This window comes from Struthio camelus, chromosome 9 (assembly GCF_040807025.1).
Source record: "Struthio camelus isolate bStrCam1 chromosome 9, bStrCam1.hap1, whole genome shotgun sequence".
In the NCBI taxonomy this organism is placed as follows: Eukaryota; Metazoa; Chordata; class Aves; order Struthioniformes; family Struthionidae; genus Struthio; species Struthio camelus.
Genome location: NC_090950.1, coordinates 34,345,590 through 34,369,593, shown reverse-complemented (window position 1 = coordinate 34,369,593; position 24,004 = coordinate 34,345,590).

Here is a 24,004-nt window from a genome sequence, read left to right as displayed (position 1 = left end):
GGGCACCCCAAAGGTCTCCGCAGGGGCTCTGAGGTGGAGAGAGCAGTGCTAAGAGCTGTGGGGGGGCCGAAGACAGTTCTGGGGCACAGGGAAACCTGCCAGAGTAGTCCCGAGGGCACCAGAGGGGGCCCTCAAGGCGTGTGCCTAGCCAAAAGACCACTCTGGGGAAGGAGGAGGAGCTCAGGAGGGGCTCTGGGCCACCTAGACCGTTCCTGAGGGCTCAGCACGAGCAAGAGCCAGCTCTGGCTAGCAAGGAGGAGGCAAAGAGTGTTGCGGGGTGCTCTAGAGAGTTGCGAAGGGGCCTAGGGAGCCAAGATCCAGCTCTGGGGCAGAGGGAAACCTGCCAGAGTAGTCCCGAGGGCACCAGAGGGGGCCCTCAAGGCGTGTGCCTAGCCAAAAGACCACTCTGGGGAAGGAGGAGGAGCTTAGGAGGGGATCCGGGCCACCTAGATAGTGCCTAAGGGATCTGGGGGGCCAAAAAACAGCTCTGGGGCACAACGAGTACTGCAATTGTAGTTCAGAAGTCACGAGAGGGCTTCTAAGGGCTCTGCATGGCCACAAAGAGACTCTGGGGAAGGAGGAGGAGCTCAGGAGGGGGTCTGGGCCACCTAGACCGTTCCTGAGGGCTCAGCACGAGCAAGAGCCAGCTCTGGCTAGCAAGGAAGAGCCAGAGAGTGCTGTGGAGTACTCTAGAGCAGTGCGAAGGGGCCTAGGGAGCCAAGATCCAGCTCTGGGCACAGGGAAACCTGCCAGAGTAGTGCCGAGGGCCCCAGAGGGGGCCCTCAAGGGTTTACATGGCCCAAAACCCCATTCTGGGGAAGGGGGAGGAGCTGAGGAGGGGTCTGGGCCACCTAGACAGTGCCTAAGGGGTCTGGAGAGCCAAAAGACAGCTCTGGGGCACGCCAAAGGTCTCCCCAGGGGCTCTGAGGTGGAGAGAGCAGTGCTAAGAGCTGTGGGGGGGCCGAAGACAGTTCTGGGGCACAGGGAAACCTGCCAGAGTAGTCCCGAGGGCACCAGAGGGGACCCTCAAGGCATGTGCCAGGACAAAAGGAGACTCTGGGGGAAAAGGAAGACCTCTGGAGGGGGTCTGGGCCACCTAGACCTTTCCTGAGGGCTCGGCACGAGCAAGGGACAGCTCTGGGCAGCAAGGAAGAGCCAAAGAGTGGTGCGGAGCCCTCTAGAGCAGTGCGAAGGGGCCTAGGGAGCCAAGATCCAGCTCTGGGGCACAGGGACACCTGCCAGAGTAGTGCCGAGGGCCCCAGAGGGGGCCCTCAAGGCGTGTGCCTAGCCAAAAGACAACTCTGGGGAAGGAGGAGGAGCTGAGGACGGCGTCTGGGCCACCTAGACAGTGCCTAAGGGGTCCGGAGAGCCAAAAGACAGCTCTGGGGCACGCCAAAGGTCTCCGCAGGGGCTCTGAGGTGGATAGAGCAGTGCTAAGAGTTCTGAGGGGCCCCAACACAGCTCTGGGGCACCCCAAAGGTCTCCCCAGGGGCTCTGAGGTGGAGAGAGCAGTGCTAAGAGCTGTGGGGAGCACCTACACAGCTCTGGGGCACATGGAAACCTGCCAGAGTAGTGCCGAGGGCACCAGAGGGGGCCCTCAAGGGTTTACATGACCCAAAACCCCACTCTAGGGAAGGAGGAGGAGCTGAGGAGGGGGTCTGGGCCACCTAGACAGTGCCTAAAGGGTCCGGAGGGCCAAAAGAGTGCTGTGGGGCACCCCAAAAGTCTGCCCAGGGGCTCTGAGGTGGATAAAGCAGTGCTAAGAGTTCTGGGGGGCCCGAAGACAGCTCTGGGGCACAGGGAAACCTGCCAGAGTAGTCCCGAGGGCAGCAGAGGGGGCCCTCAAGGCGTGTGCCTAGCTAAAAGACCACTCTGGGGAAGGAGGAGGAGCTCAGGAGGGGATCTGGGCCACCTAGACAGTGCCTAAGGGATCTGGGGGGCCAAAAAACAGCTCTGGGGCACAACGAGTACTGCAATTGTAGTTCAGAAGTCACGAGAGGGCTTCTAAGGGCTCTGCATGGCCACAAAGAGACTCTGGGGAAGGAGGAGCAGCTCAGGAGGGGGTCTGGGCCACCTAGACCGTTCCTGAGGGCTCAGCACGAGCAAGAGCCAGCTCTGGCTAGCAAGGAAGAGCCAGAGAGTGGTGTGGAGTACTCTAGAGCAGTGCGAAGGGGCCTAGGGAGCCAAGATCCAGCTCTGGGGCACAGGGACACCTGCCAGAGTAGTGCCGAGGGCCCCAGAGGGGGCCCTCAAGGGTTTACATGGCCCAAAAGACCACTCTGGGGAAGGGGGAGGAGCTCAGGAGGGGTCTGGGCCACCTAGACAGTGTCTAAGGGGTCCGGAGAGCCAAAAGACAGCTCTGGGGCACGCCAAAGGTCTCCGCAGGGGCTCTGAGGTGGATAGAGCAGTGCTAAGAGCTATGGGGGGCCCCAACACAGCTCTGGGGCACGCCAAAGGTCTCCCCAGGGGCTCTGAGGTGGAGAGAGCAGTGCTAAGAGCTGTGGGGGGGCCGAAGACAGCTCTGGGGCACAGGGAAACCTGCCAGAGTAGTCCCGAGGGCACCAGAGGGGGCCCTCAAGGCGTGTGCCTAGCCAAAAGGCAACTCTGGGGGAGAAGGAAGACCTCTGGAGGGGGTCTGGGCCACCTAGACCTTTCCCGAGGGCTCAGCACGAGCAAGGGACAGCTCTGGCTAGCAAGGAGGAGCCAGAGAGTGGTGCGGAGCGCTCTAGAGTGGTGCGAAGGGGCCTAGGGAGCCAAGATCCAGCTCTGGGGCAGAGGGAAACCTGCCAAAGTAGTCCCGAGGGCCCCAGAGGGGGCCCTCAAGGCGTGTGCCTAGCTAAAAGACCACTCTGGGGAAGGAGGAGGAGCTCAGGAGGGGATCTGGGCCACCTAGACAGTGCCTAAGGGATCTGGGGGGCCAAAAAACAGCTCTGGGGCACAACGAGTACTGCTATTGTAGTTCAGAAGTCACGAGAGGGCTTCTAAGGGCTCTGCATGGCCACAAAGAGACTCTGGGGAAGGAGGAGGAGCTCAGGAGGGGGTCTGGGCCACCTAGACCGTTCCTGAGGGCTCAGCACGAGCAAGAGCCAGCTCTGGCTAGCAAGGAAGAGCCAGAGAGTGCTGTGGAGTACTCTAGAGCAGTGCGAAGGGGCCTAGGGAGCCAAGATCCAGCTCTGGGCACAGGGAAACCTGCCAGAGTAGTGCCGAGGGCCCCAGAGGGGGCCCTCAAGGGTTTACATGGCCCAAAACCCCATTCTGGGGAAGGGGGAGGAGCTGAGGAGGGGTCTGGGCCACCTAGACAGTGCCTAAGGGGTCTGGAGAGCCAAAAGAGTGCTGTGGGGCACGCCAAAGGTCTCCCCAGGGGCTCTGAGGTGGAGAGAGCAGTGCTAAGAGCTGTGGGGGGGCCGAAGACAGCTCTGGGGCACAGGGAAACCTGCCAGAGTAGTCCCGAGGGCACCAGAGGGGACCCTCAAGGCATGTGCCAGGACAAAAGGAGACTCTGGGGGAAAAGGAAGACCTCTGGAGGGGATCTGGACCACCTAGACCTTTCCTGAGGGCTCGGCACGAGCAAGGGACAGCTCTGGGCAGCAAGGAAGAGCCAAAGAGTGGTGCGGAGCCCTCTAGAGCAGTGCGAAGGGGCCTAGGGAGCCAAGATCCAGCTCTGGGCACAGGGAAACCTGCCAGAGTAGTGCCGAGGGCCCCAGAGGGGGCCCTCAAGAGTTTACATGGCCCAAAACCCCACTCTAGGGAAGGAGGAGGAGCTGAGGAAGGGGTCTGGGCCACTTAGACAGTGCCTAAGGGGTCTGGAGAGCCAAAAGACAGCTCTGGGGCACCCCAAAGGTCTCCCCAGGGGCTCTGAGGTGGAGAGAGCAGTGCTAAGAGTTCTGGGGGGCCCGAAGACAGCTCTGGGGCACAGGGAAACCTGCCAGAGTAGTCCCGAGGGCACCAGAGGGGGCCCTCAAGGCGTGTGCCTAGCCAAAAGACCACTCTGGGGAAGGAGGAGGAGCTCAGGAGGGGCTCTGGGCCACCTAGACAGTGCCTAAGGGGTCTGGAGGGCAAAAAGACACCTCTGGGGCACCCCAAAGGTCTCCCCAGGGGCTCTGAGGTGGAGAGAGCAGTGCTAAGAGCTCTGTGGGCCCCGAAGACAGCTCTGGGGCACAGGGAAACCTGCCAGAGTAGTCCCGAGGGCACCAGAGGGGGCCCTCAAGGGTTTACATGACCCAAAACCCCATTCTGGGGAAGGAGGAGGAGCTGAGGAGGGGTCTGGGCCACCTAGACAGTGCCTAAGGGGTCTGGGGGGCCAAAAGAGTGCTGTGGGGCACGCCAAAGGTCTCCCCAGGGGCTCTGAGGTGGAGAGAGCAGTGCTAAGAGTTCTGGGGGGCCCGAAGACAGCTCTGGGGCACAGGGAAACCTGCCAGAGTAGTCCCGAGGGCACCAGAGGGGGCCCTCAAGGCGTGTGCCTAGCTAAAAGACCACTCTGGGGAAGGAGGAGGAGCTCAGGAGGGGATCTGGGCCACCTAGACAGTGCCTAAGGGATCTGGGGGGCCAAAAAACAGCTCTGGGGCACAACGAGTACTGCTATTGTAGTTCAGAAGTCACGAGAGGGCTTCTAAGGGCTCTGCATGGCCACAAAGAGACTCTGGGGAAGGAGGAGGAGCTCAGGAGGGGGTCTGGGCCACCTAGACCGTTCCTGAGGGCTCAGCACGAGCAAGAGCCAGCTCTGGCTAGCAAGGAAGAGCCAGAGAGTGCTGTGGAGTACTCTAGAGCAGTGCGAAGGGGCCTAGGGAGCCAAGATCCAGCTCTGGGCACAGGGAAACCTGCCAGAGTAGTGCCGAGGGCCCCAGAGGGGGCCCTCAAGGGTTTACATGACCCAAAACCCCATTCTGGGGAAGGAGGAGGAGCTGAGGAGGGGTCTGGGCCACCTAGACAGTGCCTAAGGGGTCTGGAGAGCCAAAAGAGTGCTGTGGGGCACGCCAAAGGTCTCCCCAGGGGCTCTGAGGTGGAGAGAGCAGTGCTAAGAGCTGTGGGGGGGCCGAAGACAGCTCTGGGGCACAGGGAAACCTGCCAGAGTAGTCCCAAGGGCACCAGAGGGGACCCTCAAGGCGTGTGCCAGGACAAAAGGAGACTCTGGGGGAAAAGGAAGACCTCTGGAGGGGGTCTGGGCCACCTAGACCTTTCCTGAGGGCTCGGCACGAGCAAGGGACAGCTCTGGGCAGCAAGGAAGAGCCAAAGAGTGGTGCGGAGCCCTCTAGAGCAGTGCGAAGGGGCCTAGGGAGCCAAGATCCAGCTCTGGGGCACAGGGACACCTGCCACAGTAGTCCCGAGGGCAGCAGAGGGGGCCCTCAAGGCGTGTGCCTAGCTAAAAGACCACTCTGGGGAAGGAGGAGGAGCTCAGGAGGGGATCTGGGCCACCTAGACAGTTCCTAAGGGGTCTGGGGGGCCAAAAGACAGCTCTGGGGCACCCCAAAGGTCTCCCCAGGGGCTCTGAGGTGGAGAGAGCAGTGCTAAGAGCTGTGGGGGGGCCGAAGACAGCTCTGGGGCACAGGGAAACCTGCCAGAGTAGTCCTGAGGGCACCAGAGGGGGCCCTCAAGGCGTGTGCCTAGCCAAAAGGAGACTCTGGGGGAGAAGGAAGACCTCTGGAGGGGGTCTGGGCCACCTAGACCTTTTCTGAGGGCTCAGCACGAGCAAGGGACAGCTCTGGCTAGCAAGGAGGAGCCAGAGAGTGGTGCGGAGCGCTCTAGAGCAGTGCGAAGGGGCCTAGGGAGCCAAGATCCAGCTCTGGGGCACAGGGACACCTGCCAGAGTAGTGCCGAGGGCCCCAGAGGGGGCCCTCAAGGCGTGTGCCTAGCCAAAAGACAACTCTGGGGAAGGAGGAGGAGCTGAGGACGGCGTCTGGGCCACCTAGACAGTGCCTAAGGGATCTGGGGGGCCAAAAAACAGCTCTGGGGCACAACGAGTACTGCAATTGTAGTTCAGAAGTCACGAGAGGGCTTCTAAGGGCTCTGCATGGCCACAAAGAGACTCTGGGGAAGGAGGAGCAGCTCAGGAGGGGGTCTGGGCCACCTAGACCGTTCCTAAGGGCTCAGCACGAGCAAGAGACATCTCTGGCTAGCAAGGAAGAGCCAAAGAGTGCTGCGGAGCGCTCTAGAGCAGTGCGAAGGGGCCTAGGGAGCCAAGATCCAGCTCTGGGGCACAGGGACACCTGCCAGAGTAGTGCCGAGGGCCCCAGAGGGGGCCCTCAAGGCGTGTGCCTAGCCAAAAGACAACTCTGGGGAAGGAGGAGGAGCTGAGGACGGCGTCTGGGCCACCTAGACAGTGCCTAAGGGGTCCGGAGAGCCAAAAGACAGCTCTGGGGCACGCCAAAGGTCTCCGCAGGGGCTCTGAGGTGGATAGAGCAGTGCTAAGAGCTATGAGGGGCCCCAACACAGCTCTGGGGCACCCCAAAGGTCTCCCCAGGGGCTCTGAGGTGGAGAGAGCAGTGCTAAGAGCTCTGTGGGCCCCGAAGACAGCTCTGGGGCACAGGGAAACCTGCCAGAGTAGTCCCAAGGGCACCAGAGGGGGCCCTCAAGGGTTTACATGACCCAAAACCCCATTCTGGGGAAGGAGGAGAAGCTGAGGAGGGGTCTGGGCCACCTAGACAGTGCCTAAGGGGTCTGGGGGGCCAAAAGAGTGCTGTGGGGCACGCCAAAGGTCTCCCCAGGGGCTCTGAGGTGGATAAAGCAGTGCTAAGAGTTCTGGGGGGCCCGAAGACAGCTCTGGGGCACAGGGAAACCTGCCAAAGTAGTCCCGAGGGCACCAGAGGGGGCCCTCAAGGCGTGTGCCTAGCTAAAAGACCACTCTGGGGAAGGAGGAGGAGCTCAGGAGGGGATCTGGGCCACCTAGACAGTGCCTAAGGGATCTGGGGGGCCAAAAAACAGCTCTGGGGCACAACGAGTACTGCTATTGTAGTTCAGAAGTCACGAGAGGGCTTCTAAGGGCTCTGCATGGCCACAAAGAGACTCTGGGGAAGGAGGAGGAGCTCAGGAGGGGGTCTGGGCCACCTAGACCGTTCCTGAGGGCTCAGCACGAGCAAGAGCCAGCTCTGGCTAGCAAGGAAGAGCCAGAGAGTGCTGTGGAGTACTCTAGAGCAGTGCGAAGGGGCCTAGGGAGCCAAGATCCAGCTCTGGGCACAGGGAAACCTGCCAGAGTAGTGCCGAGGGCCCCAGAGGGGGCCCTCAAGGGTTTACATGGCCCAAAACCCCATTCTGGGGAAGGGGGAGGAGCTGAGGAGGGGTCTGGGCCACCTAGACAGTGCCTAAGGGGTCTGGAGAGCCAAAAGACAGCTCTGGGGCACGCCAAAGGTCTCCCCAGGGGCTCTGAGGTGGAGAGAGCAGTGCTAAGAGCTGTGGGGGGGCCGAAGACAGCTCTGGGGCACAGGGAAACCTGCCAGAGTAGTCCCAAGGGCACCAGAGGGGACCCTCAAGGCGTGTGCCAGGACAAAAGGAGACTCTGGGGGAAAAGGAAGACCTCTGGAGGGGGTCTGGGCCACCTAGACCTTTCCTGAGGGCTCGGCACGAGCAAGGGACAGCTCTGGGCAGCAAGGAAGAGCCAAAGAGTGGTGCGGAGCCCTCTAGAGCAGTGCGAAGGGGCCTAGGGAGCCAAGATCCAGCTCTGGGGCACAGGGACACCTGCCACAGTAGTCCCGAGGGCAGCAGAGGGGGCCCTCAAGGCGTGTGCCTAGCTAAAAGACCACTCTGGGGAAGGAGGAGGAGCTCAGGAGGGGATCTGGGCCACCTAGACAGTGCCTAAGGGGTCTGGGGGGCCAAAAGACAGCTCTGGGGCACCCCAAAGGTCTCCGCAGGGGCTCTGAGGTGGAGAGAGCAGTGCTAAGAGCTGTGGGGGGGCCGAAGACAGCTCTGGGGCACAGGGAAACCTGCCAGAGTAGTCCTGAGGGCACCAGAGGGGGCCCTCAAGGCGTGTGCCTAGCCAAAAGGAGACTCTGGGGGAGAAGGAAGACCTCTGGAGGGGGTCTGGGCCACCTAGACCTTTTCTGAGGGCTCAGCACGAGCAAGAGCCAGCTCTGGCTAGCAAGGAGGAGCCAGAGAGTGGTGCGGAGCGCTCTAGAGCAGTGCGAAGGGGCCTAGGGAGCCAAGATCCAGCTCTGGGGCACAGGGACACCTGCCAGAGTAGTGCCGAGGGCCCCAGAGGGGGCCCTCAAGGCGTGTGCCTAGCCAAAAGACAACTCTGGGGAAGGAGGAGGAGCTGAGGACGGCGTCTGGGCCACCTAGACAGTGCCTAAGGGGTCCGGAGAGCCAAAAGACAGCTCTGGGGCACGCCAAAGGTCTCCGCAGGGGCTCTGAGGTGGATAGAGCAGTGCTAAGAGCTATGAGGGGCCCCAACACAGCTCTGGGGCACCCCAAAGGTCTCCCCAGGGGCTCTGAGGTGGAGAGAGCAGTGCTAAGAGCTCTGTGGGCCCCGAAGACAGCTCTGGGGCACAGGGAAACCTGCCAGAGTAGTCCCAAGGGCACCAGAGGGGGCCCTCAAGGGTTTACATGACCCAAAACCCCATTCTGGGGAAGGAGGAGAAGCTGAGGAGGGGTCTGGGCCACCTAGACAGTGCCTAAGGGGTCTGGGGGGCCAAAAGAGTGCTGTGGGGCACGCCAAAGGTCTCCCCAGGGGCTCTGAGGTGGAGACAGCAGTGCTAAGAGTTCTGGGGGGCCCGAAGACAGCTCTGGGGCACAGGGAAACCTGCCAGAGTAGTCCCGAGGGCACCAGAGGGGGCCCTCAAGGCGTGTGCCTAGCTAAAAGACCACTCTGGGGAAGGAGGAGGAGCTCAGGAGGGGATCTGGGCCACCTAGACAGTGCCTAAGGGATCTGGGGGGCCAAAAAACAGCTCTGGGGCACAACGAGTACTGCTATTGTAGTTCAGAAGTCACGAGAGGGCTTCTAAGGGCTCTGCATGGCCACAAAGAGACTCTGGGGAAGGAGGAGGAGCTCAGGAGGGGGTCTGGGCCACCTAGACCGTTCCTGAGGGCTCAGCACGAGCAAGAGCCAGCTCTGGCTAGCAAGGAAGAGCCAGAGAGTGCTGTGGAGTACTCTAGAGCAGTGCGAAGGGGCCTAGGGAGCCAAGATCCAGCTCTGGGCACAGGGAAACCTGCCAGAGTAGTGCCGAGGGCCCCAGAGGGGGCCCTCAAGGGTTTACATGGCCCAAAACCCCATTCTGGGGAAGGGGGAGGAGCTGAGGAGGGGTCTGGGCCACCTAGACAGTGCCTAAGGGGTCTGGAGAGCCAAAAGACAGCTCTGGGGCACGCCAAAGGTCTCCCCAGGGGCTCTGAGGTGGAGAGAGCAGTGCTAAGAGCTGTGGGGGGGCCGAAGACAGCTCTGGGGCACAGGGAAACCTGCCAGAGTAGTCCCGAGGGCACCAGAGGGGACCCTCAAGGCGTGTGCCAGGACAAAAGGAGACTCTGGGGGAAAAGGAAGACCTCTGGAGGGGGTCTGGGCCACCTAGACCTTTCCTGAGGGCTCGGCACGAGCAAGGGACAGCTCTGGGCAGCAAGGAAGAGCCAAAGAGTGGTGCGGAGCCCTCTAGAGCAGTGCGAAGGGGCCTAGGGAGCCAAGATCCAGCTCTGGGGCACAGGGACACCTGCCAGAGTAGTGCCGAGGGCCCCAGAGGGGGCCCTCAAGGCGTGTGCCTAGCCAAAAGACAACTCTGGGGAAGGAGGAGGAGCTGAGGACGGCGTCTGGGCCACCTAGACAGTGCCTAAGGGGTCCAGAGGGCCAAAACAGTGCTGTGGTCTCCCCAGGGGCTCTGAGCTGGATAGAGCAGTGCTAAGAGCTGTGGGGGGCACCTACATAGCTCTGGGGCAGAGGGAAACCTGCCAGAGTAGTCCCGAGGGCACCAGAGGGGGCCCTCAAGGGTTTACATGACCCAAAACCCCACTCTAGGGAAGGAGGAGGAGCTGAGGAGGGGGTCTGGGCCACCTAGACAGTGCCTAAGGGGCCGGAGGGCCAAAAGAGTGCTGTGGGGCACGCCAAAGGTCTCCGCAGGGGCTCTGAGATGGATAGAACACTGCTAAGAGCTGTGGGGGGCCCAAAGACAGCTCTGGGGCACAGGAAAACCTGCCAGAGTAGTCCCGAGGGCAGCAGAGGGGGCCCTCAAGGCGTGTGCCTAGCCAAAAGGCAACTCTGGGGGAGAAGGAAGACCTCTGGAGGGGGTCTGGGCCACCTAGACCTTTCCCGAGGGCTCAGCACGAGCAAGGGACAGCTCTGGCTAGCAAGGAGGAGCCAGAGAGTGGTGCGGAGCGCTCTAGAGTGGTGCGAAGGGGCCTAGGGAGCCAAGATCCAGCTCTGGGGCAGAGGGAAACCTGCCAAAGTAGTCCCGAGGGCCCCAGAGGGGGCCCTCAAGGCGTGTGCCTAGCCAAAAGACAACTCTGGGGAAGGAAGAGGAGCTTAGGAGGGGATCCGGGCCACCTAGATAGTGCCTAAGGGATCTGGGGGGCCAAAAAACAGCTCTGGGGCACAACGAGTACTGCAATTGTAGTTCAGAAGTCACGAGAGGGCTTCTAAGGGCTCTGCATGGCCACAAAGAGACTCTGGGGAAGGAGGAGGAGCTCAGGAGGGGGTCTGGGCCACCTAGACCGTTCCTGAGGGCTCAGCACGAGCAAGAGCCAGCTCTGGCTAGCAAGGAAGAGCCAGAGAGTGCTGTGGAGTACTCTAGAGCAGTGCGAAGGGGCCTAGGGAGCCAAGATCCAGCTCTGGGGCACAGGGAAACCTGCCAGAGTAGTGCCGAGGGCCCCAGAGGGGGCCCTCAAGGGTTTACATGGCCCAAAACCCCATTCTGGGGAAGGGGGAGGAGCTGAGGAGGGGTCTGGGCCACCTAGACAGTGCCTAAGGGGTCTGGAGAGCCAAAAGACAGCTCTGGGGCACGCCAAAGGTCTCCCCAGGGGCTCTGAGGTGGAGAGAGCAGTGCTAAGAGCTGTGGGGGGGCCGAAGACAGTTCTGGGGCACAGGGAAACCTGCCAGAGTAGTCCCGAGGGCACCAGAGGGGACCCTCAAGGCATGTGCCAGGACAAAAGGAGACTCTGGGGGAAAAGGAAGACCTCTGGAGGGGGTCTGGGCCACCTAGACCTTTCCTGAGGGCTCGGCACGAGCAAGGGACAGCTCTGGGCAGCAAGGAAGAGCCAAAGAGTGGTGCGGAGCCCTCTAGAGCAGTGCGAAGGGGCCTAGGGAGCCAAGATCCAGCTCTGGGGCACAGGGACACCTGCCAGAGTAGTGCCGAGGGCCCCAGAGGGGGCCCTCAAGGCGTGTGCCTAGCCAAAAGACAACTCTGGGGAAGGAGGAGGAGCTGAGGACGGCGTCTGGGCCACCTAGACAGTGCCTAAGGGGTCCGGAGAGCCAAAAGACAGCTCTGGGGCACGCCAAAGGTCTCCGCAGGGGCTCTGAGGTGGATAGAGCAGTGCTAAGAGCTATGAGGGGCCCCAACACAGCTCTGGGGCACCCCAAAGGTCTCCCCAGGGGCTCTGAGGTGGAGAGAGCAGTGCTAAGAGCTGTGGGGAGCACCTACACAGCTCTGGGGCACATGGAAACCTGCCAGAGTAGTGCCGAGGGCACCAGAGGGGGCCCTCAAGGGTTTACATGACCCAAAACCCCACTCTAGGGAAGGAGGAGGAGCTGAGGAGGGGGTCTGGGCCACCTAGACAGTGCCTAAAGGGTCCGGAGGGCCAAAAGAGTGCTGTGGGGCACCCCAAAAGTCTGCCCAGGGGCTCTGAGGTGGATAAAGCAGTGCTAAGAGTTCTGGGGGGCCCGAAGACAGCTCTGGGGCACAGGGAAACCTGCCAGAGTAGTCCCGAGGGCAGCAGAGGGGGCCCTCAAGGCGTGTGCCTAGCTAAAAGACCACTCTGGGGAAGGAGGAGGAGCTCAGGAGGGGATCTGGGCCACCTAGACAGTGCCTAAGGGATCTGGGGGGCCAAAAAACAGCTCTGGGGCACAACGAGTACTGCTATTGTAGTTCAGAAGTCACGAGAGGGCTTCTAAGGGCTCTGCATGGCCACAAAGAGACTCTGGGGAAGGAGGAGGAGCTCAGGAGGGGGTCTGGGCCACCTAGACCGTTCCTGAGGGCTCAGCACGAGCAAGAGCCAGCTCTGGCTAGCAAGGAAGAGCCAGAGAGTGCTGTGGAGTACTCTAGAGCAGTGCGAAGGGGCCTAGGGAGCCAAGATCCAGCTCTGGGGCACAGGGACACCTGCCAGAGTAGTGCCGAGGGCCCCAGAGGGGGCCCTCAAGGGTTTACATGGCCCAAAAGACCACTCTGGGGAAGGGGGAGGAGCTCAGGAGGGGTCTGGGCCACCTAGACAGTGTCTAAGGGGTCCGGAGAGCCAAAAGACAGCTCTGGGGCACGCCAAAGGTCTCCGCAGGGGCTCTGAGGTGGATAGAGCAGTGCTAAGAGCTATGGGGGGCCCCAACACAGCTCTGGGGCACGCCAAAGGTCTCCCCAGGGGCTCTGAGGTGGAGAGAGCAGTGCTAAGAGCTGTGGGGGGGCCGAAGACAGCTCTGGGGCACAGGGAAACCTGCCAGAGTAGTCCCGAGGGCAGCAGAGGGGTCCCTCAAGGCGTGTGCCTAGCCAAAAGACCACTCTGGGGAAGGACGAGGAGCTGAGGAGGGGCTCTGGGCCACCTAGACCGTTCCTGAGGGCTCAGCACGAGCAAGAGACAGCTCTGGCTAGCAAGGAGGAGGCAAAGAGTGTTGCGGGGTGCTCTAGAGAGTTGCGAAGGGGCCTAGGGAGCCAAGATCCAGCTCTGGGGCACAGGGACACCTGCCAGAGTAGTCCCGAGGGCACCAGAGGGGGCCCTCAAGGCGTGTGCCTAGCCAAAAGACAACTCTGGGGAAGGAGGAGGAGCTGAGGACGGCGTCTGGGCCACCTAGACAGTGCCTAAGGGGTCCGGAGAGCCAAAAGACAGCTCTGGGGCACGCCAAAGGTCTCCGCAGGGGCTCTGAGGTGGAGAGAGCAGTGCTAAGAGCTCTGTGGGCCCCGAAGACAGCTCTGGGGCACAGGGAAACCTGCCAGAGTAGTCCCGAGGGCACCAGAGGGGGCCCTCAAGGGTTTACATGACCCAAAACCCCACTCTAGGGAAGGAGGAGGAGCTGAGGAGGGGGTCTGGGCCACCTAGACAGTGCCTAAGGGGTCCGGAGGGTCAAAAGAGTGCTGTGGGGCACCCCAAAAGTCTGCCCAGGGGCTCTGAGGTGGAGACAGCAGTGCTAAGAGTTCTGGGGGGCCCGAAGACAGTTCTGGGGCACAGGGAAACCTGCCAGAGTAGTCCCGAGGGCACCAGAGGGGGCCCTCAAGGCGTGTGCCTAGCCAAAAGACCACTCTGGGGAAGGAGGAGGAGCTCAGGAGGGGATCTGGGCCACCTAGACAGTGCCTAAGGGATCTGGGGGGCCAAAAAACAGCTCTGGGGCACAACAAGTACTGCAATTGTAGTTCAGAAGTCACGAGAGGGCTTCTAAGGGCTCTGCATGGCCACAAAGAGACTCTGGGGAAGGAGGAGGAGCTCAGGAGGGGGTCTGGGCCACCTAGACCGTTCCTGAGGGCTCAGCACGAGCAAGAGCCAGCTCTGGCTAGCAAGGAAGAGCCAGAGAGTGCTGTGGAGTACTCTAGAGCAGTGCGAAGGGGCCTAGGGAGCCAAGATCCAGCTCTGGGGCACAGGGAAACCTGCCAGAGTAGTCCCGAGGGCCCCAGAGGGGGCCCTTAAGGGTTTACATGGCCCAAAACCCCACTCTAGGGAAGGAGGAGGAGCTGAGGAAGGGGTCTGGGCCACCTAGACAGTGCCTAAGGGGTCTGGAGAGCCAAAAGACAGCTCTGGGGCACCCCAAAGGTCTCCCCAGGGGCTCTGAGGTGGAGAGAGCAGTGCTAAGAGCTGTGGGGGGCCCGAAGACAGCTCTGGGGCACAGGGAAACCTGCCAGAGTAGTCCCGAGGGCAGCAGAGGGGGCCCTCAAGGCGTGTGCCTAGCCAAAAGACCACTCTGGGGAAGGAGGAGGAGCTCAGGAGGGGCTCTGGGCCACCTAGACAGTGCCTAAGGGGTCTGGAGGGCAAAAAGACACCTCTGGGGCACCCCAAAGGTCTCCCCAGGGGCTCTGAGGTGGAGACAGCAGTGCTAAGAGCTCTGTGGGCCCCGAAGACAGCTCTGGGGCACAGGGAAACCTGCCAGAGTAGTCCTGAGGGCACCAGAGGGGGCCCTCAAGGGTTTACATGGCCCAAAACCCCACTCTAGGGAAGGAGGAGGAGCTGAGGAAGGGGTCTGGGCCACCTAGACAGTGCCTAAGGGGTCTGGAGAGCCAAAAGACAGCTCTGGGGCACGCCAAAGGTCTCCCCAGGGGCTCTGAGGTGAAGAGAGCAGTGCTAAGAGCTGTGGGGGGGCCGAAGACAGCTCTGGGGCACAGGGAAACCTGCCAGAGTAGTCCCGAGGGCACCAGAGGGGACCCTCAAGGCGTGTGCCAGGACAAAAGGAGACTCTGGGGGAAAAGGAAGACCTCTGGAGGGGGTCTGGGCCACCTAGACCTTTCCTGAGGGCTCGGCACGAGCAAGAGACAGCTCTGGCTAGCAAGGAGGAGGCAAAGAGTGTTGCGGGGTGCTCTAGAGAGTTGCGAAGGGGCCTAGGGAGCCAAGATCCAGCTCTGGGGCACAGGGACACCTGCCACAGTAGTCCCGAGGGCGCCAGAGGGGGCCCTCAAGGCGTGTGCCTAGCCAAAAGACAACTCTGGGGAAGGAGGAGGAGCTGAGGACGGCGTCTGGGCCACCTAGACAGTGCCTAAGGGGTCCGGAGGGCCAAAACAGTGCTGTGGTCTCTCCAGGGGCTCTGAGCTGGATAGAGCAGTGCTAAGAGCTCTGTGGGCCCCGAAGACAGCTCTGGGGCAGAGGGAAACCTGCCAGAGTAGTGCCGAGGGCACCAGAGGGGGCCCTCAAGGGTTTACATGACCCAAAACCCCACTCTAGGGAAGGAGGAGGAGCTGAGGAGGGGGTCTGGGCCACCTAGACAGTGCCTAAGGGGTCCGGAGGGCCAAAAGAGTGCTGTGGGGCACCCCAAAGGTCTGCACAGGGGCTCTGAGGTGGAGACAGCAGTGCTAAGAGCTGTGGGGGGGCCGAAGACAGCTCTGGGGCACACGGAAACCTGCCAGAGTAGTGCCGAGGGCACCAGAGGGGGCCCTCAAGGCGTGTGCCTAGCCAAAAGACCACTCTGGGGAAGGAGGAGGAGCTGAGGAGGGGCTCTGGGCCACCTAGACAGTGCCTAAGGGGTCTGGAGGGCAAAAAGACACCTCTGGGGCACCCCAAAGGTCTCCGCAGGGGCTCTGAGGTGAAGAGAGCAGTGCTAAGAGCTCTGTGGGCCCCGAAGACAGCTCTGGGGCACAGGGAAACCTGCCAGAGTAGTCCCGAGGGCACCAGAGGGGGCCCTCAAGGGTTTACATGACCCAAAACCCCATTCTGGGGAAGGAGGAGGAGCTGAGGAGGGGGTCTGGGCCACCTAGACAGTGCCTAAGGGGTCTGGGGGGCCAAAAGAGTGCTGTGGGGCACGCCAAAGGTCTCCCCAGGGGCTCTGAGGTGGAGACAGCAGTGCTAAGAGTTCTGGGGGGCCCGAAGACAGTTCTGGGGCACAGGGAAACCTGCCAGAGTAGTCCCGAGGGCACCAGAGGGGGCCCTCAAGGCGTGTGCCTAGCTAAAAGACCACTCTGGGGAAGGAGGAGGAGCTCAGGAGGGGATCTGGGCCACCTAGACAGTGCCTAAGGGATCTGGGGGGCCAAAAAACAGCTCTGGGGCACAACGAGTACTGCTATTGTAGTTCAGAAGTCACGAGAGGGCTTCTAAGGGCTCTGCATGGCCACAAAGAGACTCTGGGGAAGGAGGAGGAGCTCAGGAGGGGGTCTGGGCCACCTAGACCGTTCCTGAGGGCTCAGCACGAGCAAGAGCCAGCTCTGGCTAGCAAGGAAGAGCCAAACAGTGCTGTGGAGTGCTCTAGAGCAGTGCGAAGGGGCCTAGGGAGCCAAGATCCAGCTCTGGGGCACAGGGAAACCTGCCAGAGTAGTCCCGAGGGCCCCAGAGGGGGCCCTTAAGGGTTTACATGACCCAAAACCCCACTCTAGGGAAGGAGGAGGAGCTGAGGAAGGGGTCTGGGCCACCTAGACAGTGCCTAAGGGGTCTGGAGAGCCAAAAGAGTGCTGTGGAGCACGCCAAAGGTCTCCCCAGGGGCTCTGAGGTGGAGAGAGCAGTGCTAAGAGCTGTGGGGGGGCCGAAGACAGCTCTGGGGCACAGGAAAACCTGCCAGAGTAGTCCCGAGGGCACCAGAGGGGGCCCTCAAGGCGTGTGCCTAGCCAAAAGACCACTCTGGGGAAGGAGGAGGAGCTCAGGAGGGGCTCTGGGCCACCTAGACAGTGCCTAAGGGGTCTGGAGGGCAAAAAGACACCTCTGGGGCACCCCAAAGGTCTCCCCAGGGGCTCTGAGGTGGAGACAGCAGTGCTAAGAGCTCTGTGGGCCCCGAAGACAGCTCTGGGGCACAGGGAAACCTGCCAGAGTAGTCCCGAGGGCACCAGAGGGGGCCCTCAAGGGTTTACATGGCCCAAAACCCCACTCTAGGGAAGGAGGAGGAGCTGAGGAAGGGGTCTGGGCCACCTAGACAGTGCCTAAGGGGTCTGGAGAGCCAAAAGACAGCTCTGGGGCACGCCAAAGGTCTCCCCAGGGGCTCTGAGGTGAAGAGAGCAGTGCTAAGAGCTGTGGGGGGGCCGAAGACAGCTCTGGGGCACAGGGAAACCTGCCAGAGTAGTCCCGAGGGCACCAGAGGGGACCCTCAAGGCGTGTGCCAGGACAAAAGGAGACTCTGGGGGAAAAGGAAGACCTCTGGAGGGGGTCTGGGCCACCTAGACCTTTCCTGAGGGCTCGGCACGAGCAAGAGACAGCTCTGGCTAGCAAGGAGGAGGCAAAGAGTGTTGCGGGGTGCTCTAGAGAGTTGCGAAGGGGCCTAGGGAGCCAAGATCCAGCTCTGGGGCACAGGGACACCTGCCACAGTAGTCCCGAGGGCGCCAGAGGGGGCCCTCAAGGCGTGTGCCTAGCCAAAAGACAACTCTGGGGAAGGAGGAGGAGCTGAGGACGGCGTCTGGGCCACCTAGACAGTGCCTAAGGGGTCCGGAGGGCCAAAACAGTGCTGTGGTCTCTCCAGGGGCTCTGAGCTGGATAGAGCAGTGCTAAGAGCTCTGTGGGCCCCGAAAATAGCTCTGGGGCAGAGGGAAACCTGCCAGAGTAGTGCCGAGGGCACCAGAGGGGGCCCTCAAGGGTTTACATGACCCAAAACCCCACTCTAGGGAAGGAGGAGGAGCTGAGGAGGGGGTCTGGGCCACCTAGACAGTGCCTAAGGGGTCCGGAGGGCCAAAAGAGTGCTGTGGGGCACCCCAAAGGTCTGCACAGGGGCTCTGAGGTGGATAAAGCAGTGCTAAGAGCTGTGGGGGGGCCGAAGACAGCTCTGGGGCACACGGAAACCTGCCAGAGTAGTCCCGAGGGCACCAGAGGGGGCCCTCAAGGCGTGTGCCTAGCCAAAAGACCACTCTGGGGAAGGAGGAGGAGCTCAGGAGGGGCTCTGGGCCACCTAGACAGTGCCTAAGGGGTCTGGAGGGCAAAAAGACACCTCTGGGGCACCCCAAAGGTCTCCCCAGGGGCTCTGAGGTGGAGAGAGCAGTGCTAAGAGCTCTGTGGGCCCCGAAGACAGCTCTGGGGCAGAGGGAAACCTGCCAGAGTAGTCCCGAGGGCACCAGAGGGGGCCCTCAAGGGTTTACATGACCCAAAACCCCACTCTAGGGAAGGAGGAGGAGCTGAGGAGGGGTCTGGGCCACCTAGACAGTGCCTAAGGGGTCCGGAGGGCCAAAAGAGTGCTGTGGGGCACGCCAAAGGTCTCCCCAGGGGCTCTGAGGTGGAGAGAGCAGTGCTAAGAGTTCTGGGGGGCCCGAAGACAGCTCTGGGGCACAGGGAAACCTGCCAGAGTAGTCCCGAGGGCAGCAGAGGGGGCCCTCAAGGCGTGTGCCTAGCTAAAAGACCACTCTGGGGAAGGAGGAGGAGCTCAGGAGGGGATCTGGGCCACCTAGACAGTGCCTAAGGGATCTGGGGGGCCAAAAAACAGCTCTGGGGCACAACGAGTACTGCAATTGTAGTTCAGAAGTCACGAGAGGGCTTCTAAGGGCTCTGCATGGCCACAAAGAGACTCTGGGGAAGGAGGAGGAGCTCAGGAGGGGGTCTGGGCCACCTAGACCGTTCCTGAGGGCTCAGCACGAGCAAGAGCCAGCTCTGGCTAGCAAGGAAGAGCCAGAGAGTGCTGTGGAGTACTCTAGAGCAGTGCGAAGGGGCCTAGGGAGCCAAGATCCAGCTCTGGGCACAGGGAAACCTGCCAGAGTAGTGCCAAGGGCCCCAGAGGGGGCCCTCAAGGGTTTACATGACCCAAAACCCCACTCTGGGGAAGGAGGAGGAGCTGAGGAAGGGGTCTGGGCCACCTAGACAGTGCCTAAGGGGTCAGGGGGGCAAAAAGACAGCTCTGGGGCACCCCAAAGGTCTCCGCAGGGGCTCTGAGGTGGAGACAGCAGTGCTAAGAGCTGTGGGGGGCACCTACACAGCTCTGGGGCAGAGGGAAACCTGCCAGAGTAGTCCCGAGGGCACCAGAGGGGGCCCTCAAGGGTTTACATGACCCAAAACCCCACTCTAGGGAAGGAGGAGGAGCTGAGGAGGGGTCTGGGCCACCTAGACAGTGCCTAAGGGGTCTGGGGGGCCAAAAGACAGCTCTGGGGCACCCCAAAGGTCTCCCCAGGGGCTCTGAGATGGATAGAACACTGCTAAGAGCTCTGCGGACCCCGAAGACAGCTCTGGGGCACAGGGAAACCTGCCAGAGTAGTGCCGAGGGCCCCAGAGGGGGCCCTCAAGGGTTTACATGGCCCAAAACCCCACTCTAGGGAAGGGGGAGGAGCTGAGAAGGGGTCTGGGCCACCTAGACAGTGCCTAAGGGGTCTGGGGGGCCAAAAGACAGCTCTGGGGCACCCCAAAGGTCTCCCCAGGGGCTCTGAGGTGGAGAGAGCAGTGCTAAGAGCTGTGGGGGGGCCGAAGACAGCTCTGGGGCAGAGGGAAACCTGCCAGAGTAGTCCCGAGGGCACCAGAGGGGACCCTCAAGGCGTGTGCCAGGACAAAAGGAGACTCTGGGGGAAAAGGAAGACCTCTGGAGGGGGTCTGGGCCACCTAGACCTTTCCTGAGGGCTCGGCACGAGCAAGGGACAGCTCTGGGCAGCAAGGAAGAGCCAAAGAGTGGTGCGGAGCCCTCTAGAGCAGTGCGAAGGGGCCTAGGGAGCCAAGATCCAGCTCTGGGGCACAGGGACACCTGCCACAGTAGTCCCGAGGGCAGCAGAGGGGGCCCTCAAGGCGTGTGCCTAGCCAAAAGACAACTCTGGGGAAGAAGGAGGACCTCCATGGCGGCCTCTGGGGAACAAGAACAGTCCCAAGGGGTCCGGAGGGCCTAAAGAGGACTCTGGGGCACAGCGTTGGGTTCAAGAGTCGTCCCGAGTATACTAGATGGCTGCTAGGAGGGCCGGAGGGCCACAGCGGGGCTCCAGGACAAACCAAGGTCTCCCCAGGGCTTCTGAAGGGACTAGAGGGGGGCTAAAGGGGCTGGACGTCCAAAAGACACCTCTGGGGCCCAAAGGAGGCGGCAAGAGTAGGCCATAGCACACTGGAGGGGGCCTTCAAGGGGTTTATGGGGGCCAGCAGACGTCTGTGGTGAGAAGAAGGTGGCCTAAAGGGGGCTCCAGAGCAGAAGAGAGGGCTGCTGTGGGGGCTGGAGGGCCAACCCAGGGCTCCAGAGGGCTTGTGAGTGGACTCCAGGGGGCCTAAGGGGTCTCGAGGGCCAACATACAGCCTCGGGGAAGAAGACAGGCCAAAAGAGTAGCCCAGAACACACTAGAGGGATGCTGAGGAGACCCAATGGCCAACAAATTAAAACCTGGGGAACAAGGGTGACCTCAGGAGGGCTTCAGAGGCAACTAGACAGTTCCTAGCCAAAGGAACTATTTGCCAGCGGAGGGCTGGCAGACAGCTCTGGGCAGCAAGGAAGACACAAAGAGTGGTCCAGAGTGCCCTGGAGTGGTGCTAAGGGGCCTGAGGAGCCAAGATAGAGCTTTAGGGCTGACAGAATGTTGAAAGAGTAGGCTAGAGCACACTAGAGGACCGCTTGGGCCTCCATGTCCCTGAAAAATGACTCTAGGGAACAAGGAAGACCTGAGGAGGGGTTCTGAGCAGATAAACGGGCTCCTGTAGGTGCTGGAGGGCCAGAAGACAGCTCTGGAGCACAACAAGCATCCAAGGACTGGTTCTGAGTAACAAATGCCTCTGGAAGGTTTCTGAAGGGACTAGAGGGCCAACAGAGGTCTGTGGGTCAAAATTCAAGGCCAAAGTGGAGAGTAGGGCAGCCTAGAGGGGTGCTAAGGGCTCCAGAGGGTTAATACAGAACTCTGGGGTACAACGAAATCCTACAGGGCAGTTCCAAGGGGACTACAGGGGTCCTAAGGGGTCCAAAGGGCCTGACTGTTCTGGGGCAGAAAGAAGTTTGGAAGAGTCATTCAGAGTGCACTAGAGGGATTCTCAGGGGTCTAACATTGCCAAAAAAAGACTCAGGGGTCAGGAGGGCCAAAAGACAGCTCTGTGGCATAATAAAGGCCTCTAGAGGGGTTCAGGGGTGACTGGAAAGGTTCTAGTGGGTCTAGAGGGTCAATAGAGCTCTCTGGGGCACAGGAAAGGCCAAAAGATGGGTACCGAGTTCACTAGAAGGGTCATAAGGGGGTTATATGATCAAAGGAAGCCTCTGGGAACAAAGGTCCTAAAGGATCCTGAGGGGGAAAAGAGAGGTCCTAAGGGATCTGGAGGGCTAAAAGAGGGCTCAGGGACACAATTTTGGCCAAAAGAGACACCTAGAGTAGACTAGGGAGGTTGAAAGTGGGCTAGAAAGAAAAAAAAAAAAAAAAAAAAAAAAGCAAGGGGGCACAATGAAGGCAAAAGGAGGGGTTCTGATGGGACTGGAGTGGTCCCCTGAGAGCTAGAAGGCTAACAGAGGGCTCCTGCACAACGCAGGCCAAAAGAGGGGTACTGAAGGAATTAGGTCCTAAGAGAGCTACTGGACCCCAAGAGGGCTCTGGGGCACTACAAAGGCCTCAGGAGGGGTTCTGAGGGTACTAGAGGGCTCCTAAGGACTCTACACACCCAAGAGAGCCTCTGGTGCACAATGGAGGGCTTCTGAGAGGATTGGAGCAGGCCTAGGGGGACTAGACATCAAAGAGAGGCCTCTAGGGCACAGTGAAGGCTTTGGGAGCAGTTTTGAGGTAACTAGATTAGAAAATGGAAGAGTCTTGAGAAGATTAGAGGGCATTCATTGGGTTCTAGGATGGCATGTCAGAAGGATGTCTCCAGCTCAAATCAAGGGCTCAGGAAGGGGTTGTTAGGGAGCCCAAGGGCCAAAGGAGGCATTCTGTGGGGATTAGATGCCGGGGTCCTGAGGGGAAGAGACAGCACACAGTGGGCACTGGGGTGCACCAAAATGGAAAAGGACTGGTTCTGATGGGACTAGGTTGCAAACGGCCCTGGAGCGCAACAGGAGAACACAGGGTTCTGGGGTGCTTTGAAGAACAAACATGGGGGTTCTGAAGGGAGTAGAAGATAATTGAGAAGGCATAAGGCAGGCTGCAAGGAAATGGAGGGCTATAGTATGCACTAAGAGGCAAAGAAGGAGAACAAAAAGGGATCTGAGAGAAACAGAACTCCCAAGGAGGAGCTCAGGTGGGATTTGGGGGCATTTAGGCAATGCTGGAACACAATGAAGGCCAGCAGTTTTGAGGCTACATGCCACATGGATTGATTTTGATCAGACTAGAGAACACAGAGAGCTCTGAGGTAAAAGAAAGGAAGATGGAGGAGTCTTGAGGGGACTGGAAGGAAAGGGGACCTGATGGGATAGAGGGCACACAGAACGGTCATAGGGATAGGGCATAGAGAGGACTCTGTGGTGCAATCAATAGAAAAGGAGGGCTTCAGGGCACACTGAAAGGGTGCCATGAGCGCCCAGGGTTCTGGAGTGCCCTCAAGGCAAACAAAGGTTCCTGAGGGGAGCGTGTGGCAATCAGAGGGCTGCTGATGGGACTAAGAGACAGTGAGGTGGGCCCTAAGGGGCTCAGAGGGCAAACAGAGGCATCCTGAGAGGACTACAGGGAAAAACAAAGGCTCTGGGATGCACTAATGGCAAATGGAGGGGTTTTGAGGGACCCAGAAGAAAGAGAGAGGGGACTTAATAGGACAAAAGAACAAACATAGGAGTCTTGATGCTACCAGAAGACCCACAGACACTAAATGGCAGAGTAATCACGCAGGAACTAGAAAGCAGCAAAGACTTCCGAGGGGACAGGAGAACAAATGGAGTGTCTTGGAGCACACCTGAAGGCAAATGGATAGGTCCTGAAGGAACTAGGGAGTAAATGGGTGAGTCCTGGGGTGATGAGGCAGAAAACTGAAGGTTCTGGGACATTAACTCACCTGCCATAATCCTTCCACTTGGACCCTGCCTCTTACCTCTGAGAAGCAGGCCTTTGCTTTCATTCCGCAGGCAGCTGTCAGCTGTTGCGTAGTCTTGGCAGACAACTTGAGGATCACTGCCCAGGCAGTCTTGACCTGCAACACCATGTGCTCAGAACAGTTCTCAGGAAGTCATGTAGAGTCATAACCTGAAGGGCAAAAAGCAAATCTCTTCAGGACAGTTCTTATTTCATCATAGGAGCATTTTTTCCCCTCTCTTCTCCGCTGTACTGCCTCTAACAACACATCTTCCTCATCACTGTTTTCCCCTGCTACTTCTACTCCTGTCAGTTGCCCCTGCATCTTAGTCCTCTAAAGCACCTGTTTCTCATCCACATGTACTTTTATGTCCTGTTGCCCATTCCCCCTCCTATTTGTCCTATACCAGGCAGCTGAGACCCCTTGGCCTAGCTCTTAGCCGCACACCCCTTTTGATCCGGCCAACAGCTCTAACAGAGCAGAGGGCAGCACAGAGGGTGGATGCGAACATAGCACACCTAGGCACTGAGCAACACAGAAGCAGCAGCAAGGCATCCAAGAGATCCCATGTTTGTAAAGAAAATATGTAGAGGCAACTGGGGATCCTCTGCAGCTGTGCCCAGGGCTCCTGGAGGCTCTTTCCACCCAGTTAAAGGTAGCTGAACACAGTGACCTTGGGAGGCAGTGACACAGTCCCTGGGGCTGCTGTGGGGTGCCTGCGGCTGTTCCAGGGTCTCTCCGGCTCTTTTAGGGTCCTCGGACAGCCACAGTGCTGGTTGCGTTTCCTTGTGCTGCAAAACAGGATAGCTTTGCACCATTCCCTCCCAGCGCCACCACTCCTCCTAGTTGTTGCTGCCTACCTGGCCCCAAGCCTGAACAAAGCTATGACTATCAGGAGCCCCCACAGCCCCTCACACTCTCCCTGCCCTCCCCAGGGACAATAGGAACATCCCCAGGCCCTGGGGAGAACCCTGTCTGGGCACACCAGAGATGGAAAATACTTCCTGCCCTGTACCAGGGAAAGACAGGGAAATTCCACTGCCTCGGTGACCCATGGACGCTCTCCTGGGAGCAGCAAATGTCCAGTGAGGAACAGAGACACTGGGCCAATGCTGCAGGGCTGAGAAGGCACAGACACCTGGAACTACAGCTCCTGGTATGCCACAGAACACAACGTGGCCAGCGGGTGGGAAACCCGCTGACAGCTGCACCTCCTGCCACCTCGAGAGACACAAGATGGTCTCCCAAAAGCCCAGCAGGAGAAGGTAACACCTGCCAGCATGCCCTGCAGATTAAAATGGCCGCCGGGAAAGCTACTGCTGGAAGACTACTCCTCCCGGCATGCAGAGCGAAGCAACATGGCCGCCCGGAAGCTCAGTGCCGGAAGTTTACTACTCCCAGCATGCAGAGTGAAACAACATGG